This window comes from Marmota marmota, unplaced genomic scaffold (assembly GCF_001458135.2).
Source record: "Marmota marmota marmota unplaced genomic scaffold, marMar, whole genome shotgun sequence".
Lineage (NCBI taxonomy): Eukaryota > Metazoa > Chordata > Mammalia > Rodentia > Sciuridae > Marmota > Marmota marmota.
The window spans coordinates 64,674,723-64,693,990 of NW_025999842.1; the positions used below are offsets into that span (position 1 = coordinate 64,674,723).

At 42.7% G+C, this 19,268-nt stretch overlaps 1 long non-coding RNA gene across 2 annotated transcripts in view; it reads left to right on the forward strand.

The window, feature by feature from the left end:
- Positions 1-3,596: 3,596 nt before the first annotated feature.
- The window catches only part of LOC107156174, a 77,644-nt gene continuing 61,972 nt past the window's right edge, over positions 3,597-19,268 (forward strand). The window contains exon 1 of one of the 2 annotated variants that reach the window (XR_007346227.1): positions 3,597-3,619. This is a non-coding gene — a long non-coding RNA (uncharacterized LOC107156174). Of the gene's footprint in view, positions 3,620-9,282; positions 9,429-19,268 lie in introns of those variants that run through there. The other variant, XR_007346225.1, reaches the window with a different exon arrangement.

Here is a 19,268-nt window from a genome sequence, read left to right on the forward strand (position 1 = left end):
CCTCTGGCGCCGGGACGCTGCGGCTGGGACGCCGCTGCCGAGTTTAGCTGCTGGGTGCCTTGGAGAGCCTGCGGGCTCCCTTGATGGCACGGGGCGGTCTTTGTGTCTGGGTCTTGGGAAGCGACCTTTTTTTTTTTTTTTGTCTTTCTCCGAGATCCGGATGCTTCTGAGCTACAACAGTAGCTACACGAAGTGGGGCTCGGAGAGACTCATCCCAGCTGTGCCTAAGCAGCGGTTGGGGAAACCGCAGCAGGAGAGAACAGCACCCACTACCCCGGAGATGGGCAGCCCAGATTTTGATGGAGAAGGAACAGGGAAGAAATCTTAAGCTGTGTAACAGAAAGGAAAGATTCTGGGGATCTCAGAGATTCGATATCAAAACCATGAGATGAATGCTTTCCCTTTTCCAGCCAGACCCTATGCGTTTCCCCATAATTCGTTCTTGTATTTCCAAAGCTGCACACGTTGGCCTTTGTTGAAGAAGCTTCTTTGGGGCTATTCAAGCTCAATTATTCATTCCCACAGATGGGGGCAGAACGAGACCCTTGGGCCCACCTCGTAAAGTGCCTAAACGGGTGGTGTGCGGGATGCCCAGGATCTGCCAGTTGGGGCGCTCAGCTTCCCTCCACATCACATTGTGGCTGCCCACAGTTCAGGAGCTAAGGTTATCCACGGGTCTGACGTACACATTTGATATTGGGAGAAATATTTAAAATAAATGGTAACAAACATATTGCTAGAAAAATGACAGAAGCCAAATGATCTCCCAAGAGAGTCCTTTAATAACAGAGATGAAGCATTCTACCTCTCTTACACGAGTGGAGTTTGGAAAGGTGGAAGCATGAAGGGGATTAATAATTAAGGATATGGCTTCTAAGTTAAAGCTAGATTTGTGTCCATAAAACTGTTACACTCTTCAGCAAAAATGAAAGCCAGATGAACTCACTGGCTTTACCACTGATTTGGGGGCATTCTGTATTTCACACGTTTTATGGCCTATTGCAAATACATATTTTCTTTCACATTCTTATTGCACAAAGAAACAGCATTCTCATTGCTGACTACTGATGAATGATTATGATATAATGAAGCTTGACTGAATAACTAATGAGCTCGTAAAAATATATTGTTTCTCCATCCCAGCTCTTAAAATAAGCCAATTTAATTGCCTAAATAAAAACTGGCCAAATTAAGAAGTGTTCATGGGATTTTTTTTTTAATTGGAAGTTGGTGGAACTCTTTAAAGAAACTATGTTTGATTTAGGTGGAATTCCAATTGGATGAATAGATGTGCTCAGTCTTGCCTCTGTAGAATCTAATTTTCATTTACTTCCTACTGTCTTTATACTCCATTTTGGGTTTGGAGTAGATTTAAGGAGGTTTGAGTTAATAATAATAAAAAAAACTATTGTTAAAATTAACAATGTTCAATAGATGTAGCTTGGGAAACTAGACAGAGTTCTACTTACTATGTAGGTTGACAAACTATATATTTTATTATTTATTATTGGGGGGGATGGGGGCTAAATGTTCTTTGTATTGACCATATTGGTGAGGTATGCATTTTAAAAAGTAAATATGACCTTGAATCTTTTCCTTATACTTTTCTTCTCAGGTTTTAGAGCTTCAATTTGTAGCAAACAGCTTAACATTTGAAAGAGAGGCTTTTAGAGTACTACAATACAAGATGCTGTATATGTCATTAAAATATGGCAAGTATTTCTTTGCAAATTGTGCAGTCATCAAAGGACAAAGGGATAAATATCATTGAGAAGGCTAGTTGGTCATTTGTCATCACTATGATGGTGGCAGACCTTCATTTGATAATAAAGAAACACTGTGGACTGAAAAGTAGCCAAATCAAGGATTATGACTTCCCATCTATTTCTCCACTGGTGGGACTCTATTTTTAGCTCTAGGTTCTCTTCTCTGATTGCCTTTCTGTGCTGATTGCAAGCATTTCAGCCTCTGGTTTTTGGATCTAGAAGCACCTACCCTGACTTATAGCTCTGAATCCTCTTGACTATGAAGATTAGGAAGTAGCCTTCTTACATTTAAAACTGATAATATTTTCAAATGTTTATTGCATGAAATTGACACAGAAGGCCAAATTGCCTGATTTCAAACTTCACTATAGCCAAGGCCTGAGTTAACTGCTGAGTTGGGGTAGAGGGTAAATAGATGTTTAAGTTCAGAACTTTGGTATCAGACAGGATAGCAGTTAGATGACTTTTCCTTGTCCTTTTCAGGATAGAAAATCATTTTTTTTTTAGAGTGGCATAAAGCCAGATATTTAAAATTAGAAAGAAATGGGAAAGAAGTACACAGACATGACTGTGGTTTTACCCAGAAGTTTGTAGTGGCCAATCAGTTTTATTTGGAGAAAAATGCAATAAACAGTATTTACTGTGTACTGAAGTATTGGGTGCTATTCTGGGCCCTTCATATGCACCAATTTATTTGGTCTTCATAGCAACCTCTTTGATGAGGGTGCTTTTACTAACAGTGTTTTACAAATGAGGAAACTGAGATTTGAGTAAGGCTGAGAAGCTTTCCCAAGCTCACATAGCTGGGAAATGGAATGGGGGTGAGGAGTAGGAAGCCAGGCATTGTGACTCTGAGCCACCCACACCTGCCAGGCCAGCCTATAACTTTGCAGGATTCTTTGCATGAGAACAAGGAAGTCCACCTAGCATGTTTCCCAATACTTTAACCTTAATAAAAAAAAATTTTGCTCATAGGTATTTATATAAATCTGTTCTATTCCCCTACCTTGACACTTGTAATCTTCAGAATGTCCTGGAAGGCTAGGTTTGAATTTTGATTTGTTGCACTTCCCCAAGCTCTGAGCAGGAATGCAGTTGGGGCAATCAACCCCTGGCCTGGGTGTGTTCCCTTTTGGTTCCCTCTCTGGTACAGTGCCCCCTAGTGAGGCCTTTGTGTCCACTTGCATGACCAATCTTTGTATGCATTTTTGGCCACCCTTGATCATGCTGCCTCTGGCTCACCCCCAACCGGGAAGACACCCTGTAACACTCTAGAAGCTGTTTGGTATTTCATGAGATTATTCTGGAGACCTGAGTAAAGCTTAAAATGAGGTAGAGAGACATTAGTTTCAGATAGGTGCGTCTACTTGGTCCTCAGATATCTCCAGGAAGGTGGGGTGTGGCAGGAGTAGAGCCCAGGGCTGTGGCCCCTCCTACCCAGTCTGAGGGCTACATTGTCCGACAGCATTCATGGAAAGGAATCATACAGTTTGCATACATAGATGGATGTTTTTATTAAATTCTAAAATGATTAGCTATGTGTTTATAGTTCTTTTTCATTTCATCTTCTTGTGGGAAAGCTTGTACAGAGAGTTAATTTTTTTAGTTAGGAATTTGGTTGTAATGGAACTGTTAGGTTAAATCTACACCCATATGTAAGGATGTCTATTTTAAGACATTTTCGTATCTCTTCCAAACCCTGACTGTTTTTAAGAGCATTTGAAATCTGGCATACTGTCTACTCTGACAAGTGTTGCAAGATGAATTACTGGATAAGTCATCGATTTTTTTTTTTCAGTCAAGATAACATCTGTACTTCCAGTTTTGCAGTTTGGTCTGCTTTGGAAAAGAAAGTAAGTTGCTAAGCTCAAATTATTGAAATGCCAGTAGCTGCCTAGCCATGAACAATCTGTGTGCTGGGGTAATTGCTGTGCTATTCTGACTGTCCATTTGGGGTCTTCCTTTTGCTTCAGGCATCTGCCTTTTTAAAAGGGGCCTCTGGCTTATTACATTTTTTTTCATCTTCCCTGATTCTAAAATCCTCATTCTATAAAAGAGTGTTTTTTGAGTTTTCAATGGTGACACAGAAAGAAATACCTGGTAGCTTGCTGCCAGATACATACACAGACACATGGATATATAGAAAAAGAGTTTCACCAGGCACCAGTTAATCTTACTCCATGTACTAAAGAAAAATTATGAGTCATCTAAACCATGATTTTGTTAATGTTTAAATACATCATTCTACAAAAAAACCCCTATATTTACAAAAAAAATAAATGCAACTTTCTATTCTGTTTTATTTTCTGCAAGTGCTGGTTGAGACCCACAATTGATTTCCTAACACAGTTGTGAGTTGTGACCTGCAATTTTAAAAAATCTTACTTGAAAACAATCAATGAGGTGAACAGAGAGCGTACATTTTGGGAACAAATTTTTGCCACACACACACACACACACACACACATCAAAACACTAATCTCCAGGATATATAAAGAACTCAAAAACATTAACACCAAAAAACCAAACAACCCAATCAGTAAATGGGCTAAGGAGCTGAACAGACACTTCTCAGAAGAAAACATACAATTGATCAACAAGTATATGAAAAGAATTCAACATCTCTAGTAATTAGAGTAGTTTTGATTTGCATTTCTCTAAGATTTCATTTCACGCCAGTCAGAATGGCAGTTATCAAGAATACAGACAACAATAAATGTTGGTGAGGATATGCGGGGAAAGGAACACTCATACATTGCTGGTGGGACTGTAAATTGGTGCAACCAATCTGGAAAGCAGTATGGAGATTCCTTAGAAAACTTGAAATGGAACCACCATTTGACCCAGCTATCCCACTCCTTGGTCTATACCCAAAGGACTTAAAATCAGCATACTGTAGTAATGCAGCCACATCAATGTTCATAGCAGCCCAATTCACAATAGCTAAACTGTGGAACCGACTTAGGTGTCCTTCAATAGATGAATGTATAAAGAAATGATAGTATATATACACAATGGAATATTACTCAGTGATAAAAGAGAATAAAATCCTGGCATTTGCAGGTAAATGGTTGGAGTTGAAGAATATCATGCTAAATTAGCCAATCCCAAAAAACCAAAGGCAGAATTTCTCTCAGAGAAGTGGATGCTGATCCATAATGGGGAAGGGGGAGGCATGGGGAAAATGGAGGAACTTTGGGCAAAGGGGAGAGAGGGTGGGCAGGGGGCATGGGGACAGGAAAGATGGTGGAATGAGATGGACATCGTTATCCTAGGTACATGTAAGACTGCACATAGGGTGTGACGCTACATCATGTACAACCAGAGAAATGAAAAGTTGTGCTGCAATTGTGTACAGTGAATCAAAATGCATTTTGTTGTCGTATACACCTAATTAAAATAAATAAAGAAAAAAAGAAAAATAGCAAAGAAAATTTTTTAAAAACGTTATTTGAGAAATGGAAAGGCGTATTCATAAGTGATAGAACTGGCTGACATTGATGGATACTTTCTCTGTGTATGCAAGGTTCATGTTATCCTACTATCAACCTCTTATGCCACCCTTTTATGGATGTGGAAACTAAGGCACAGGGCAGTGAAGTTATCCTAGAGCCATTAGATGGGTTGTGGCAGAGCAGGGGGGTGGCCAGGAAATGAGAGCTGGCCCCTCTGTGCACCCCTAATTGCCTGTCCCCCCATTGCTGCTATGGTAACTTCTGATATGCCTGGTAGTGTCCTCAGGGACACCAGTGTCACTGGGTTTGTTCTTCTGCCTGGATGAGGCCTCTCATTTTAAGTTCAAGTCCCTCCTTTGTGTGTAGTTTCCCACTCTACAGCATCCGATCAGCCTGCTTTGCTGCTTTGTTAGCATGTCTGCTGGGAGGTAAAACTGCTGCTTAGAACTCAGCTTGTAGATGATTTGGTGCATCCCCACTGATTTAGTATTTGGGAACAGACTTTTCAATAAAACTGCGTGAAGTACTAAGGAGTATCTTAAACGTAAAGGATCAGTTGATAAAAGAAGTCTAAATTGCAAAGGAAGAAAACTGCACTTTTAATTCCCCTTGAAGCAATGGGCAGGGGATTTTAGTGTCGGGCAGTGGGGTAGGAGTTCATGCTGTATGCTAGACCAACCTGAGTGTATGAGGTCAGGCAGTTTTCTCAACCCTTTGGAGCCCCCTTTCTCATGTGTTTAAGGGGATCATCTTGTGGTGAGGACTGGAAAGACAACACCAAGTACAGTACCCGGAACACAGTGGGTGTGGGCTTGGGGTTGTTATTGGGGCCATAACTGGCCACTAGCTGTTGGATATTCTCTGTGATGTGGGGAAGGGAGAGTGGGAGCAGGGGGCAGGGAAAGGACAAGGTATTCACATAGATCGGGTGCTAGACTTTTAGGAAAGTGATGTGTGGGTACTTTGTAGTCAGAGGTGTTACTGTGTGCTTGAACTTGAACTTGGCAAATATACTTGAAATTATTCCCTCCTTTCCTTGAGCCTTTTTCATCCTAAATGTTTTTGTGGATTTAACAGTTTGAAGGCAGGAACCATTTTATCATATATATATATCAGATATATATATCATCATATATATCTCTTGTAGTGTGTAGTTCTTCAATCTTGAAGAATTTATTTGAACAAATGAAAGAGGAATTTTCATAAGATGTTTTCAAAGTCAGTGATGTTTTATATTGAAATTAATTGGTGGTGTTTCTCTAAATTTTTTAAAATTTATTCTTTTTAGATATATATGACAGTAGAATTATTTTGACATATTATACATACATGGAGTATAACTTCCCATTCTTGTGGATGTGGGGTTTCACTAGTCATGTAATCATATTATTATGAACATAGGAGAGTTCTGTCTGATTCATTCCACTGTCTTTCCTCTTCCCATTCCTGCTTCCTTCCCATCATTCCAGTTGGTGTTTCTTAATCAGAGAGGTGAAAAAAAATCAATGTATTCTTTTGTTACTAGAACCACATCATTCTCTTGCACCATTACTGTTTTATTTCAGCATTGCTGGAAAATATACCTATTTTCATTGATTTACTTGCCCCAAACATGAACTTAAAGATGATAATGGTAGCCATTTGCTTTTAAATTTAGATTGAGAAAATGCCTTTGGAAATTTCACTGTTTCTTTCCTGAGTCGCTGACTGCTCTTTTCCTTGCTCTGAGGCTCCAGCAGGCACACACATGTTCTGCCTGCCATCTCAGCTGCATGTTCACGTCTGGTGTGTTCTGTCTTCCTCCCAGCCTGGACACAACCTTGCCTATGCTGTGGCTCTTCTCCATGAAGTCTTCTCTTCTACATGGTGGGAGGAATGTGGTCTGAATTGTGTTTCTAGCTGTGCTTTGTCCATGTGATTTTATTTTTTAGTTTCTTATTGTCTCTTTTAAAATTGATTATAAATATATATAATTATATATATACATTATATATATATATAAAACACAGTATATATATATGTATATACACACACACACACACACACACACACAAACAGTAGAGGGTACTTTGACATATTATACATATATGGAGTAGAAATTATTCTAATTAGGATTCCATTTTTGTGGTTGTACATGATGTGGAGTTGCACTGGTTGTGTATTCATATGTGAACATAGGAAAGTTATGTCTGATTCATTCTACTGTCTTTTCTATGCCTATTTCCCCTCTCTTCCCTTCATTTCCCTTTGTCTAATACAATGAACTTCTATTCTTCCCTGTTATTGTGGGTTAGCACCCACATATCAGAGAGAACATTTGGCCTTAGGAGTTTTGGGACTGGCTTAGCATGATAGTCTCCATTTACTGGCAAATGCCATGGTTTTATTCTTCTTTATGGCTGAGTAATATTCCATTGTGTATAGATACCACCTTTTCTTTATCCATTTATCTGTTGAAGGGCACCTAGATTGGGTCCTGCACTCTGTTTTTTCAACCTTCACCTGTCTTTTCAAGGTACCTTTGGTTATGGCCCCTTCTCTCAGCTGGTGTCCTGGCAGCCTCTTCCTGTCCAGGCACCCCCTGCTGTCCTCCAGGGACTTCCTTCCATGACCATGCTCTTCTCCGCCCCCTGGTCATCTTCCATTTCCATCAGCCCCTTGGACTCACCACCCGCTGTACACAGGAATGGCTTCCCATCCTCTGTCTCACACCCCTGCTGCCATCTTGCCCTGCTCCTTCCCTGACTGTTCATTTTTCTAGAAGCTCTGTCCCCACCCAAGACACGCACCTCCTCTGTCTACCATGACCTGACGTCAGCTCCCCCCATGGCTACCCTAGAACCTTCTTGTCTCTCAACCCAGTGAGTTTCGTTGGGTCCTTCTCTGACTTGACCTTCCACCTAGTGAGCTGCTCACATTCCTTTCTAAGCCTGTCTCCCAGGTCTCATTCTTTTACTCTCCCAGCCCCGGCCCCTTTTCTGGGTTTTCTTTCCTGGGCTGGTCTCTGGGCCCCCAGCTCACTGTCTTCTCCGCTTCCTTCGCTCCCTCACGCTCTCCCTGGGTGGTGAGTATATTCCAATTCAGTTGTCGTTCATCTGCTGACAACTTCCAAATCTGGGTTTTTGTCCTCGATCTGTTTTCCGAGTGCCAGGCATATGCAGAGTTCTTAGAAATGGACAACTCCCTGGGTGCCCCAGGGGAACCTGGGGTCAATGGTATGAGAGGAGTTTGATATCTTCCTCTGCACACTGCTCGCTCCTCTTCCTTACTCCCTCCATGCAGGGCAGTGCTGCTGTCCCAGTAAAATATCATGTGGCATCCTTATCTCTTGCCCTCCCTGCCGGTCACATCCAACACTCATGAAGTCCTGTTGATGCTTGTTCTTAGAGCTCTAGAAACTAATTTCTGTAAAAAAAATTTTGTTTGTTCTTGTTAGACATACATGGCAGTAGAGTGTATTTTGACATATCACACATACACCGAGTATACCTTCCATTCTTGTGGTTGTACATGATGTGGAGTTACCCTGGTCGTGTATTCATACATGAACACAGGAAGGTTCTGTCTGATTCATTCTATTGTCTTTCCTATTTCCCATCTCCTCCCTTCCCATCATTCCTTTTGTCTAATCCAGTGAACTTCTATTCTTGGAAACTAATTTCTTGACTTCTCCCGATCACTGCTTTATATTATAGGAATGGCCACTTGAGTCTAGTTTCCTTCAGGTTACGAGTACTACTAGTGCCCCTCTACTGCTGCTGCCGCTACTGCTACGACTTCTGCTGCTAATTCAGCTCCCAGGTGAGGCCGTACATTTCCTCTCTTGCCATCAATCCTGGAGATAACTCTGTGAAGTGAGTGGTATTCTCTTCATTTTATAGCTAAAGAGACTGAGATCAGAGAGGTTGTAGCTTGTCCTTGTCTAAGGTCACAGTGACGCCAAAGTCACTTGGCCACGATGCCGCTCTGGCTTCTGACAGCTACAGCGTTCAGTTCTTAGAGCGTGCTCTGTCCTTCAAGAGCTCTTATCCGTCCTCATGGCAACTCTGCAGACCAGGTGAAGGAGCTGAGGCACAGAGGGCCTGAGCTGCAGGCCCTGGTGGGAGGCTGGGTGGGGCCTCCTGGGCCCAGCCTCCAGCTTAGCCTTGCTGCGTGTTCAGAGTAGCCACCAGCACACGCTGCTGCCCGAGAACTTCCGAAGATCCAGGTAGGAGCTCGTTCTCCCAGCCTTTAGGCAGAGCATGAGCGCCTTAGCTTACTACCAGGGATCAGGGGTCTTCTCTAGAGTCACCTGTGCCGCTGCTCAATCCCCCGCCTGCCTCTTCAGCTCTCAATTCAGTCACCAGCGTGTGTCAGCAGGCACTCCTCGGCCAGAATCATCTGTCCCCACCCTCCACCTCAGCACCTGCCTCCTGCCTGGGTTTCAGGCTGGCACTGGCTGGTGTCTCCTCCAGGAAGCCCCTCCGCTCTGCCCCACTGCAGGCTGGCTGACAGGCCTTCCTAGGACCCCTTTCTGCAATCCCATTTCCCACCTCGCTGCACTTTCCTGGAGGTAGAATCTCACCTCTTCCTAGCCCTGGGGTGACTCTTATGCTTCTGACTGCTCTTGGGTGTCCCTGCTGTGGACTGTGTTGCCTCAAAATTCATAGGTTGAAATAACCCCCACTGTGATGGTATTTGGAGGTGAGGCTTTGGGGAGGTGATTAGTGCCAGATGAGGTGCTAAGAGTAGAGACCCTGTCATCAACAGGGGCTTAGTGCCCTTATAAGGAGCTGAAGGGACTAGAGCACTCTCCCTCCCACGGGAGGACATGGCAAGAAGGCAGCCCCATCCAGCCCAGAAGAGGGCCCTCACCCAGAACCCAGCCACACCCACACCCTAATCTTGGGTTTAGCCTCTGGTACTGTGAGAAACAAATGCTGTTTCCGCTTGGTCTGAGGAATTCTGTCATAGCAGCCCAAGCAGACCAAGACTGTCCCGTATCTGACTGTCGAGTGGGTAAGACAGAAACTGGTCCTTTAGGGCAGTTTACTGTGCATTCCAGAAATACACACCCCACATCAAGTGCACTAATGTAATTTGGCTCTGCCTGCGTCAAAACCCGCTCTTTCATTGTCGACTTGAAGTTAACAGTCCTTTGTCGTGGTTATGAATTATAATGATACAGTCCTTTGAACCTGGGAGTTAAAAGGAAGTTGTCATGATATAAAGCCCAGATGCAGGGGTGATACAAGTCTTCAAAGGAAGCAATCACAGGCTACTGCCATTCTTCTCTGTAATTTTCAGTTTTCAGCATGCACAAGAATACTGTTTTATTGCAAGGAATCGTTCATTTCTCTGGGAGTGGAAGTGCTGCTTGTACTAAGAAAAGCTGAGTGCTTTTCCATCTGCAGATAAGATTCAGAGTGACAGGTTCGCACAAGTCTCCATAGAACAAGGAATGAAAAAGCCCAGGTTCCTGTCTCTGTGGAAAGTTCAGGCCAATAAATTCTCACCAGGTTTTTCTTAGTCAGCACTGGCATTTTGGAAGAAATCTGTTCCACTGAGTAAAAGCTTGGAAAAAGGAAGAGACCGGAGTGTAGACGAGTTTCTAAAGCATCATTTTATGATTGAGGAAAAAATGATCCAAATAGAGCCTTTCTTTTCTGAAAGACTTTGAGGGGAACCGTGTCCTGTGGCCACTTGTGTGTCTTTACATGTGCATTTGAGTGTGATAGCCGTGCATGCACTTCCTTAACTCAAAGCCTGTTTCCAGGAGAGGATGTGACAAATGAGTTGACATTTTAAAGGAAGGGACTAAAACCGATTTAATTGTCTTTCATTTTAACGGGAAGAGTGAGGGCTTAAGTAAGAGAAAGCGATCTCCCCTGCTGAAGTTCAGCAGCGAGTAAGCCAAGGCAGGATTATTATTTGTGGGCTTCGAGAGCCCTGTTGGCATCTGTGAAATCAGATCCTTCGGGAGGGGCCCTGGCCTGCTCAGCTCTGCTCTCGCCTGGCTGCTGTTTACCCGCTGGGTGGTCTTGGCAAGTCATCATCACCGTAGTGCTTTATTTTCAGCTTTTCTTTCCTCATGTGAAAAAAAAAAATGGGGGTGGGGGCTTGAGGCTTTATAGCTCTAACCTTCAGAGATTCTGTGCTACAACTGGCTGTGTATTGCAGAAAGGGAGTTTTTAAAGGGAGGGTGATACTGAGAGCAGAAGAAACAGAAATGTCTTTCCCCTTCCAGGCAAACCTGAGGCCAGAGTTAGACTACTTCTCCGTAGAGCAGTCTAACTGGCATGGCTGACTCCTGGCTGGGGTGGGAGTGACATCACGCTTCACTGGATGTGATCTCTCTTGTGATGGGACTTGAGTAGGACCAGGAAGGCAAGGATCAGATTCATTTTCAGAACTTACTTTTTCCCTTCCCCCTAGGTATCAGCTTTTGGGTTAAATTTGAAATCTAAGAGTATAGTTGCTTAGAGTCACCTTGTCTGCTTTTCATTTCTTTTGCCTTTAATTGGGTTAACCTTTAGGAGGAGCTGGCATATTTGACATAACAATTTTAGGCGTATAACTAATAACATTGGTTCTCTGTTCTCATTATTTGTTCTTTGTCTTGGCAGCTCCTAATGAGCTAATGGTGGTGTTTATTTTAACTTGGGGAGGTTTGAGTTGAGATATAAAATGAGGACCAGAGAGGGAAAACCACAGCAGTTTTAAGGGATAAAATTTTAAAAGGTGAATTTACAAATCAGTCTGAATAAGAGTCTGAATAAATCCATATTAAGCAAATTATTTTTCACCGGAATGTCATGTTCTAGTTAGTTTTAGAATGCAAATGACAGGATAACAAAAAGAAATTGAGATTTCTCGTGGGCAGTCCTGGAAGGAAGTGGAAAGCAAAATTTATTACTCTTTATAATATTTGTTTATTTTGTAGAATGATAGAATCGTGAAGCACCATCAGATAATCCCATTTAACCCCCACAAAAGCTTGGTGATGTAACTAACTAGTTATCCCATTTTCAAAATGAGAAAATGGAAGCTCAGAGGAACTTTGCCTAATATGCCTGGGTTTAAACTGCCAGAGACAAGAGCAGGAGACAGGAAGCCGTCCCCCCAAACTGCGAGCACCAATCTCACCTTAGGCCCTGATCAGTTCCATGTATTCGAGCATGTTTGACCCCATCCTCTGGGCAAGTCTTTTATAATTGATTTGATACATTTTCCAATATGCTTCATCGTAGTTGAACCATTTACAGGATTTTGTTCTTTCTTAGACAAACCATTGCAACCATTTCTTTAGAAAAAATTCGAATCCATTAGCTTTCAAGTATACATCTCTATGAGTGTGTTGTTTATTTCTTTGATTGCCAAGTTGCACAAGCGGTTAGTAAGGGGTCCTTATGTTCTCTAGCTATCCATTCAGGTGGAATTGGCTCCATGCTCAATCTCTTTTGAGGTTAAAAGTTAGATGCTCTGTTTGTTTATTTTTCTGTGATGTGGCAGGTGGAACCCAGTGTCTTGTGCATGCTAAGCACGCTCTCTACCACTGAGCTACACCCCCAGACCTTAGAAGGTCACTTAAAAAAATCACAGGATACGGTGTGTGTATTTAAAAAGAGCAGATATTACTTTTGACATGAAACAAGTAAATATGTTGTGAAAACCCCTGAACAACTTGTTTGGGTTATGCTAACAGAGGCTTTTGCTCCAGCCCTCAGCACAGTGGTTGATGATCTGTTAATCTCTTTCTCTTTTATTTTACGTGTTGGTAGTGCAGCTGCCAGAACTACTTCAGTCATTTCTACTAATTCTAATAGACTCAAATCTGTTTCAGGCTAAGGAGGGAAGGTGTTGAGTTTTCAGATTGGCAAAGATGGCTGCTTCTCTGGCTCGTTCTTGGGAGCTCAGACTCTCCCAATACATTAGTCAACTGGCTTTTCTCATGTGTGCAGTGGGGTGTGGCAGCTCCCCAACAAGTCGAAAGCAAATGACTCATTGATTTGGTGCTAAAACATGATTATGCTTGCTATAATGAAAACACCCTCCAAATATTAAATCTAAAAAAAAAAAAAAACAACAAAAAAAAACACGGACTGTCTCTGGAAGACAAGTGCCTTTTGTTAAGCTAAAATTTTCCATTTCTTCATCAAACCCCAGAAGGTTCAGCATTTAGTAATCTTATACCAGATAAGATGGATATATGCTTAACTAATTAACACCTGTCTGCATGTAGATAAATAAGCCATCATCTACTCTACCCTGAGACTCAGAACACATTTAGCTGCTTGCCATGCCTCAAAGGTCTGAGGGGTCCCCCCGTTAAACTTTGGGAGGATGGATGGTGGGCTGTATCCAACGAGTGAACCATCCCGAAGTTAAATTACCTAGCAACTCTAAAGAAGAAGAAAATGAGGAGCTAATTTATCCCTGACACCTTACTATAAGCTGCAAAGGAGGGAAAAGCTCGAGACAGAGATACCAGATAAAACATTTGATATAGTGGAATTGAAATTGTCATGCTGGTCATTCTGAATAAGGCTAATGCCCCCACCTGGAGTCCAGGGTAGAAGGCAGGAATCAGCTTCCTCTCCAGAAACAGGGCTGTATCCTCCTCCCTCTGGCCTGCTTTACAAAATCATAACTGGAAAGTTCCTACGTGTGGTTTCTCATGGGCGGTATGAACGGTTGGTCTGGTTTCAGAGGTCCCTGTTGGTTACCACAACAGTTCTTTACACCCAGTGAGAGGTCATTACCTTCTAAGATTGTCCTTCCCATTTCCTTGGGGGAATTGGGTCTGCCCAGAAGGATGGAGTGGCCACCTACTCCCATCCACTTCTCTTCCTAGAATAGTTGTCATATGCTGTCCTTAGCTAGCTTTAATTTCCCCCTTTAAATGATCTAGGCCTCTCAGAGATGGTCTAAGAATTAATAGTATTGAAAATCACTCCAAGATAAGCCCAGGATATTTCTGAAAGCAACATTAGTGATAACTAGTATCCTTTTATCAAAATTAATTCTACCTTGTTAATACATATATTCAAATTAAATCTGTGTTCTACAACCAGAAAGGGGGTGGAGGCCTATGTTTTTGTTTTTGTTTCTAAATTTTTGGGTAGAGTTTCTGCCTTCATTTCAAATGTTGGTTACATACCACGTTTTATGAATATAAGATAATCTAATGAGAGCCTCAGAATGAAAAAAAAATCTTTTGGTTTGCTTCAAGAGAATTACCTTCTTGCAACACCATCTATATATCATATTTAAGTTAAGTAAATAACAATGGAAAAACATACATTCTGGGTAAAAATCTTCTTTTTCCTAGGGTATCTTTTATGTGTGCCCAGAAAAGATAAGGGACAGTTCATAATAAATATTAACTGTGCTTTTTTAGTGTCATTATGGATATTTTTATTTTATTTATGTTGTATGGAATAAACATGCATTTTTTTTATAAGAACCCTTAAGTTATTTTTAGAAAGAGGTGGGCATGAATATCCCACTCTTCTTACAGTCATGGGTAAGAGTAGGACATGTTTTAAGTCTTTTTTTGTGCTACTGTGACAGATACCGTGTGGACTGGGTACTTTCTAAGCAATAGAAGTTTATTTGGCTCACAGTTCTGGAGGCTGGGACATCCAAGACCAAGTGCTGGCACCTTGAAAGAGCCTTTGTGCTGTGTCCTGACTTGGTGGAAAAGCAAATGAGCCTGCCCAGGACGGAGGCAAAGAATTGGGCCAAACTCCCAACTTCTGCAGCCATAGCCCCCCAAACAGCTCAGTCTTATCTCAGAAGTTAAGCAGCCAGACCTAGTTAGTCCTTGTCAGTAGAAGCCCATTCTCTCCGTCACTGACCCACTCCTCTGTGAGGGCCTCTGTCTGTCCACAAGGGCTCTGCCCGACCTCTGCACCTCTTCAAGGCCTGCTGCGTGCTTACTGTGGCAGAGAAATTTCATGAGTTGTGGAGGGGCCCTGGGGTGATTGCGGGGGGTAGGTCCTGTCCTGCACTGGGCTTTCCAGTGTTGACAGCAGCTCCTATGGAGTCTCGCCGTTTTCTCCTGAGGAAGGCTGGCATTCACACTTTTAAAAATTGTAAGAAACAATGGAAAAAAAGAAGCCAGCATTTGTTCACATTCACTTCTTTACATTTTCAGAATAAGCAATTGTGCCAATTTGGGAAGTTAAGACCTTTTCATTTGGGGGAGGGGGGGTAAAAAGACTATTTTTGGTAAGGGATGGTGTCCCCATCCCTGGACAGAAAGAAAGTTAGACAGGAGGTCAGGTCACCCCTGCCCTTCACTAGGGGCCTGGCCCCTTCCACCTGCTCACAGGGGCTTTTTTCTACCTTAGAGCTCAGCCCCTTTGTGTGTGTTTTGGCCCTTTGAGTATCCTCTTTGTGAAATGCCCACGAAAAGGAAAAAAAAAAAAAAAGAAAGAAAGAAAGAAAGGAGAGGGAAAGAAAGGGAGAGCAAAGCAATTTTCAGTTTGGTTGTCTGACCTATATCCTGGACTGATCCTTATACACCTGGGTACAAATCCTTTGTCAGAAACATGTGCTGTAGGTATTTTCTTCTGCTTTGTGAGTTGCCTCTTTCACTTTCTCAATGGTGTCTTTTGTTGATCAGAAGTTCTTAATCTGAATATTGTCCATTTTTCCTGTATAGTTGGTTGACTCATTTTGTACCTTGTTTAAAAAACCCTTGTTTTCTCCAAGGTCATGACAATTTTCTCCTATGTTCCCTCCACCCCCATACTAGGGATTGAACCCAGGGGTGCTCTACCACTCAGCTACATCCCCAACTCTTTTTATTTTGAAGCAGGGTCTCCCTAAGTTGCCCAGGCTGGCCTTGAACTTGGGATCCCCCTGCCTTAGTCTCCCAGGTGGCTAGGATTAGAGGCATGCTATGGATTAAAGTTCATTTTTCCCACTTGGCTATCCAGTTGATCCAGCACCTTCCATTGAAAAGACCACCCTCTCCCGTTCACAGTAGTCACATAGTGCTATGGATGCTATTCAGTGTATGAATTTGGGGGATACCAAATGTTTGTGTCTCCCCCAAATTCATGTGTTTGAATCATCACTCCCAGTGTGATGGTGCTAGGATGGGACCTTGGGAAGATGATTAGGTCATGAGGGTGGAGCACTCATGAGTGGCATCAGTGTCTTTATAAAAGACACAGAAAGTCTTCTCCCTCTCGGTTCTCTGCCATATGAGGATACAAGTCCCTCAGAACCAGGAAGCTGGCCTCACCAACATGGGATCTGCTGGCACCTTGATCTTGCACTCTGCTGCTGGTCAGTTATACATTCTATTGTTTAAGCCCCCTGGTCAATGGTACTTGTCAGAGCAGTCTGAAATGAGGCATGAGACCTTTCATGTGTGTGTCCAGTTCGATTCCAGTGAGTGGGTTTCCATGCTGAGTGGGGCCTTCCTGTCTTGCTCAGTAGACTCCTTCTCTGTGGCGCCCTGGCCCGGGTTCTGTAGATGGTCCATAGATATCAGCTGGTTGATAGGTCTGAAATTGCCTGTAGCATATGAGCCCTTTGCCAGAGGACTAGGCTCAGAAAAGATACTCAGATTTCATTTTGAGAACAATTTACTTGGCTAGTTAATTTTATTTCTTCAACAGGTCCAAATATGGTTTTGGACCTGTCCTGATGGCCAAAGTCCTAGGGAAGACCAGAATATCCAGTTGGTTGTACTGTGTTTATTTAACTGTCTAGTCACCTGATAAATATGTATTATGGGTCTCCTATGTGCCCAGCTAAAGGTAGAACTGAAATAGTGAAATTCTTTCTTGAGTTTCTATTTTGAATTTTAGAATATTTGATATTTCTTCCTTTATAAATTAAACACTCAGCACAGGGAGAATTTTGGGAGTTTTATTTCTGGGATAGCTTTGTTCTATTATAGTTATTTAAAATTTTTTTTTGTGTGTATGATAGTCTGGGTAAATAGGCAACGAGCCTAGCAATTAGAGCTTTTATGTTGCTATCAAACTATTTTAAAACAAACACCCTGCAAAAGAAAAGAGATTTGTTTTTAAAAGTATGGTATTTCATATAGCAAATTCATTAAGCAGCTTAATACTCTTCTCACTTTCAGAATTTAATGCCAGACCCTTGACAAAGTTGAGAGGTGGGTGGAGGGAGGAGCATTTGTGGGCAGCTAGCATGGACTTGGGATACGCCAGCATGTCCTTATTTCAGATTGGATGGAAAGTGCTGCTCTTGCTCCTGGTGAACTGTCTGGGGCAAGGGGCAAGGAGGCTGCTCCTGTGGCTGCCATCTTGCTGGGTTCTACCAGGGCCTGGTTCATGTCATAGGGCCTCTCTGCTCCTTGCTCCTTAGAGGACTGTGAACTAGGAGTGGCAGGGAGTGGGCAGAGGCTCTGGCTGGTGCCATCCCCAGGCCTCGATTGTTGGAAGTGGAGGTCGCCTCCATCAGCACTTCTCGCCTCCCTCTGCCTGTTGCTGGTTGCCAGTGTTGGCAGCTCCAGAGCCTTTTGTGGACATGGGAAAGGATGCCATGGAGCTGGGTCTGCCCCTGGAAAAGGAAATAGATTACTAAGGGAACAGGGTGTCGGATGCTGTGGACTATGACCTGCTTGACAGGACTTGGATTCTCTTTCTTATTTAGTTAATGTCATCTCAGTTTTCTTTAATTTTTAGTTTCTTTCCATTGAATATTTTATGTAGCTAGGGAAACCTCACCTATCCCCAAAGCCACTAATTCTGTAACCTCAGTTATCTGGCACAGATGGAGAACCTGAAAGAAAGCAGGAGGAACTTTGGGGATCCTAGAGCTGGGCTCCTTATTTATTGGACGGAGCTGTGGGCTGTCGCTTAGAGCTTGTTTACGCTTTCTTTAGACACGATCCCAACAAGTGTGGTTTTCTGGTTTCCCAGTTCGCTGGGGTTTGGAAGCACGAGGCTCCTAGATGTAAGCCCTGGGAGAACATCTCGAAGTGACAGCTGACAGCCTGTCAGCAAGGGAGGAGACAGAATCTATAAAAAGCTCAGGAGACTGGAGCCATTTTATATAAAGAGCTCCCTGTGTGGCAGGGTCTCCCTGCCATGCAGCACAGGGGGTGCCTGATCATGGGGTCAAGTCATTAAGGACACCCCCAACCTCGTGGGTCTCTTCTAACCCATTTGTAGAGATTCTCAGAGTTTCCATGTTGGGTACATGAAATGCTTTTCTTTTGTGGGACCACTCTTTGCCTCAGGTACTAGATAAATAAAATCATTCTTCCTGTTTCCTTTGTCTCCCTTCCTTTCCCTCCTTCCTCTGTCCCCGATGGCCCTCTTCTCTCTCCTTCATCCCCTCCCCGCATGGCTGTCTCTTCTTCTCCCTTTCACTTTCTCTCTGCCCCTCCACCTGGCTCCTGCCCTTCCCCAACACAACAGGGTTTCCCACTTTTCCTTGTCTTTGAAGTTCGCACCCCGTCAGTGGGTTGCGGGTAAATGTTTAACCACTGGCTCTCAGGAAGAAAAGGCCCCCGATTCACAGCTTGTACAGATCTCCTCATGTAAGAGCTCTCTCCAGGTTGATTTCAGGCTCCCGCTGTGAAGCTGCTGAATGCGGCTGGGGAGCAGATATTTCCTCCACACAGACACGATGGATCAGAGTAACCTCAATATCCCAGATCATGGTCAAATGGAACAAAATAATTAGAAAGTGATGGGTTTTTGAGTACTTTACAACTTTGTTTTTAAATATAATTGATTGCCTTGTATGTTTATGTGGTTTAATGTTCACATTTTTAATATTACACCTTATTTAACTCGATATATCCAAGCATTACCATTTTAATATGCAGTCAACATAAAATCATTAATAAGACTTTATGCTCTTTTCAAATGACATAATCTTCCATGGTAGTTAGGGGTGATAATGTGACACATTTGGACCAATGAGATGAAAATGGAATTCATTTTATGGAGCTTCTGCATAAAAATTTAATGGTAGCTGATTCTGTTGACATGGGAACTTTAGTCCTTGCCCTGACTTCCTAATATGTAAGTAGAAGGGGCCAGGACAGTTAAAAACAAAAACAACT